Source organism: Carassius carassius, chromosome 21 (assembly GCF_963082965.1).
Source record: "Carassius carassius chromosome 21, fCarCar2.1, whole genome shotgun sequence".
Lineage (NCBI taxonomy): Eukaryota > Metazoa > Chordata > Actinopteri > Cypriniformes > Cyprinidae > Carassius > Carassius carassius.
The window spans coordinates 2,197,943-2,202,588 of record NC_081775.1 but is presented as its reverse complement, the minus strand read 5'-3'; positions in this window follow the sequence as shown (position 1 = coordinate 2,202,588).

Below are 4,646 nucleotides of genomic sequence, written 5' to 3'. Positions count from 1 at the left end.
GTAATCTGATCTAAATGAAAACATAATGAGACCAGGCAATCCTCTTCCATTGCTCCATGGTCCAGTTCTGATGCTCATGTAAGCACTGTAGGTGCTTACAGCTGGACACTGGACAGGTCTGCGATGTGACCAGCAGAATAAAGTCTTCTGTGATTTGTGTAACAGTAGCTCTTCTGTGTGATTGGACTGGACTTGCTGCCTAATATATCCCACCACTGTAGTAAGTACGACGGTAACAATACAATCAATGTGAGAAAGAATTTTTTTTTTTTTTTTTTTTTGTAAATAAATTTGAGGTATTAATACACTTCCCTTTGAGATTCAGGGCTTCTGTAATTTATGTAATGTACTCTATTACTTTTTTAAAATTAAGTTTAGTAAAACTTTCTTGGTTTTCACAATTAATGATTACATATTTAAATTAAAATTTAGGATTTATAATTATATTCTTCATTCAGATTTATATATATATATATATATATATACATATATACACACACACACACAATTTTATTTAGTCATTTAGCAAAAACACTTTTATTGAAAGTGACTTACAAATGAGGACAATAAAAGTAATTAAAACCAACAAATGAACAATAAAATGCAAGTGCTGTGACAAGTCTCGGTTAGCCCAACGCAAGGCTTTATACACTCATTGGCCACTTTATTAGGTAAACCTGTTCAATTGCTTGGTAACACAAATTGCTATTCATCCAATCACAAGGCAGCAACTTAAATTTTCATGCACAATCTCTAGGGTTTACAGAGAGTGGTCCGAAAAAGAGAAAATATCCAGTGTGCGGCAGCTGTTTGGATAAAAATGCCTTGTTGATGTCAGAGGTCATAGGAGAATGGGCAGACTGGTTAGAGATGATAGAAAGGCAACAGTAACTCAAATAACCACTCATTACAACCAAGGTATGCAGAATACCATTTATGAACGCACAACACATCAAACCCTGAAGCAGATGGGCTACAGCAGCAGAAAACCACATCGGGTACTGCTCCTGTCAGCTAAGAACAGGAAACAGAGGATAAAAGGCGTTTTTTGTTTCCTTTGTGTGTTTCTATGCAGGGGCGTCGCACCCGTGGGGGATGTGGGTGTTTTAACAGCAGGTGTGGCAAGGAATTTGGCTGATGAATGAGGTGCAGGTGTGGCAAGGTGATTGTGATGCAGTGACTCATGCGGAATGTAGTTCGGTGTGGTGCAACAGTATGAGAGGTGCTAGTGTCCAAGTAACATCTGGTGGTTGATGGGTGGAATGGTCCTGAGTGGAGTGCCCTCTACTGAAGTTCATGGGCACTGAGCAGGCAGAACTGGAGCCCTTCCTGGGCCTAACATGGAGATCATGAGCCCTTCCTGGACCTGACATGGGAAACAGGGGCCCGTCATGGATTTAACTCGGGAACAGTGGCCCGCCATGGGCTTAACTCGGGAACAGGGCTTAAATCGGGAACAGGGACCCGCCCTGGGCTTAACTTGGGAACAGGGTTTAACTCGGGAACAGGGGCCCGCCATGGGCTTAACTCGGGAACAGGGCTTAACTCGGGAACAGGCACCCGCCGTGGGCTTAACTCGGGAACAGTGGCCTGCCATGGACTTAACCCTTTCGAGTCGATTAACGCGGATACGCGTTTTGAGTCATTTTCTCCTGATAACCCCGAAAAGACCTTAAATTACACTTTCAGTTTTAATCGTACAGATAAGAGCAATACATCAATCGAATCTGTAAAGGGTCTACTTTTTTTGGATACAGACATAATAACAACAAAACTTTGTGCACTTATAAAATAAAGATAACAAACAAGGTGTGCTGTCTGCAGCCTTTGTCTGCGCTTATCTTCATTTACAAACAAGTCATTAAAATGAACTGTAACTCCGTGAATACTCAACGAAAATACATGGGGGAGATATCTATAGAAAGCTTGACATGTCTATTTTTAAACTAAACAAGTGCCGCCGAAAACAGATATTCTGTGATAAAGTAATCCATATGAAAACAACGCGATGTCTGTTTTTCAAGTCTCCCTTCATTATATCTAATGTGACCACGCCCCCGCGCTGAACGCGCTATTCAGATTCAAACTGAAGCACGCGGCTTGAATACGCCCATAACAGAAGAAAAAGCAGCGAGCCTGTTCTTCAAGTGTTTATTTTACTGTTTGCTTCGCGATGAGAGGAATAAGACATAATTCACCCCAAAAAGATGTCATGTGGTTGAGGATTTGAGAAATGGATTTCCTCAGAAAAAAGAATGCAGCACTTTATTCAGCAGAGATCATAAACATGAGTAAGTCTCTTTTTATTTATTTATATACTTGTACTAGTTTTCACATAACGTGTAAACATTTTACTAGTTAGACTTTTTCCAAATACTTTTTCCAAACTATAATTCCTGACTAAATGTATAGTAATCAAGTGAAACATTATGAAGTTTCAATAACAATATACAATACTATACCATTCAAAAGCTTGATGTAAATAATATAAATGTAACAAATAGATAACTGTCACAAATGTAGAAACATGCTTTTCTTTCAATTTATTCCCCCTAAAAACCCAGAAAAATATTCTCAGCTCTTTTCAACATTAATAATAATGATAATAATAATAACAATAAATGTTTTTTTTGTAGAAAATAAGATTGTTAAAAGGATTCTGAAGGATTGTGTGACTGGAGTAAGGATGCCAAACAATTTGTTTGAAAGTCAGCTTTGATTGTTTCTAATAAACTGTTTAACTGCACCCCCAAGTGGATATTAAATTATGTTGTGGGATAATTAAATATATTCTAAATAAACTACAAACATAAAATTATATAGATGTATTTTGTTCTTGCATTCTTTCTTGTAACTCCTTCCTCTCAGTGGCACAGATGACTGAATGGCTCATTATGCAGCTCATTATGCAGGCCTTTGTCTTCTCAGGTGTAAATCACAATGATATTCATGGTAGTTGACGCCTACTCGCATATGACTTTTACCAACAAAAAGTGTCTTAGAAAATTTAAATCAATATATTGTTCTCTGTGAGTGAGTAAACAAGATGATTTTCACATCATTTAGAAAGAAAAAATCTAGGCTACAAGCTCCAGTTCTCAAAAATCCCGGGAACCATTGTTCTTTATGTGTTTTTTTGCCTTATTCAAGTGTTTTAACATTTTTAGTTTTTCACTAACCACGCATAATATTTTTTTTCTCAAAAACACAATCATGTACATACATGCATTTCTTATATTATTATAGCCCAGTTGTGCTGATTACAGTGAGATTAGACTTTACCCATTTAGATATTTATAAGAAACTGAAAAAAGCACAAATGTCAGGGCATGACAAAACTTCTCCAGGCCCCAAAAATACCCTTAGACTCCAGAGGGTTAACTCGGGAACAGGGCTTAAATCGGGTACAGGGACCCGCCCTGGGCTTAACTTGGGAACAGGGCTTAACTCGGGAACAGGGGCCCGCCATGGGCTTAACTCGGGAACAGGGCTTAACTCGGGAACAGGCACCCGCCGTGGGCTTAACTCGGGAACAGTGGCCTGCCATGGACTTAACTTGGGAACAGGGCTTAACTCGGGATCAGGGACCCGCCATGGGCTTAACTTGGGAACAGGGCTTAACTCCGGAACAGGGGCCCGCCATGGGCTTAACTCGGGAACAGGCACCCGCCGTGGGCTTAACTCGGGAACAGTGGCCCACCATGGACTTAACTCGGGGACAGGGCTTAACTCGGGTGCTAGTGTCCAAGTGACATCTGGTGGTTGATGGGTGGAATGGTCCTGAGTGGAGTGCCCTCTACTGAAGTTCATGGGCACTCCATCTATTGATCATGACATAGCCCCCCCCCCCCCCCCCCCAAAGGAGCGGCTTCTAGACGCTCAAAACAATCTAGGAAGGCGGTGGAGCGGAGGTGGAATAGGGGGAGGGATGGAAGGCCAGGTCCATGAGGAAGTGCAGTGGTCGGGGCAGAGCAGGCAGAACTGGAGCCCTTCCTGGGCCTAACATGGAGATCATGAGCCTTTCCTGGACCTGACATGGGAAACAGGGGCCCGCCATGGGCTTAACTCGGGAACAGTGGCCCGCCATGGGCTTAACTCGGGAACAGGGCTTAACTCGGGAACAGGGGCCCACCATGGGCTTAACTCGGGAAAAGGGCTTAGCTCGGGAACAGGCATCCGCCATGGGCTTAACTCGGGAACAGTGGCCTGCCATGGACTTAACTTGGGAACAGGGCTTAACTCGGGATCAGGGACCCGCCATGGGCTTAATTTGGGGAACAGGGCTTAACTCGGGAACAGGGACCCGCCCTGGGCTTAACTTGGGAACAGGGCTTAACTCCGGAACAGGGGCCCGCCATGGGCTTAACTCCGGAACAGGCACCCGCCTTGGGCTTAACTCGGGAACAGTGGCCCGCCATGGACTTAACTCGGGAACAGGGCTTAACTCGGGAACAGGGACCCGCCATGGGCTTAACTTGGGAACAGGGCTTAATTCGGGAACAGGGGCCCACCATGGGCTTAACTCGGGAACAGGGCTTAACTCGAGAACAGTGGCCCGCCATGGGCTTAACTCGGGAACAAGGCTCCACCAAGGCAGCGCAGGTGGCGTGGAAACCCAACAGAGTGGAGCAGATGGAGCTGGAGCC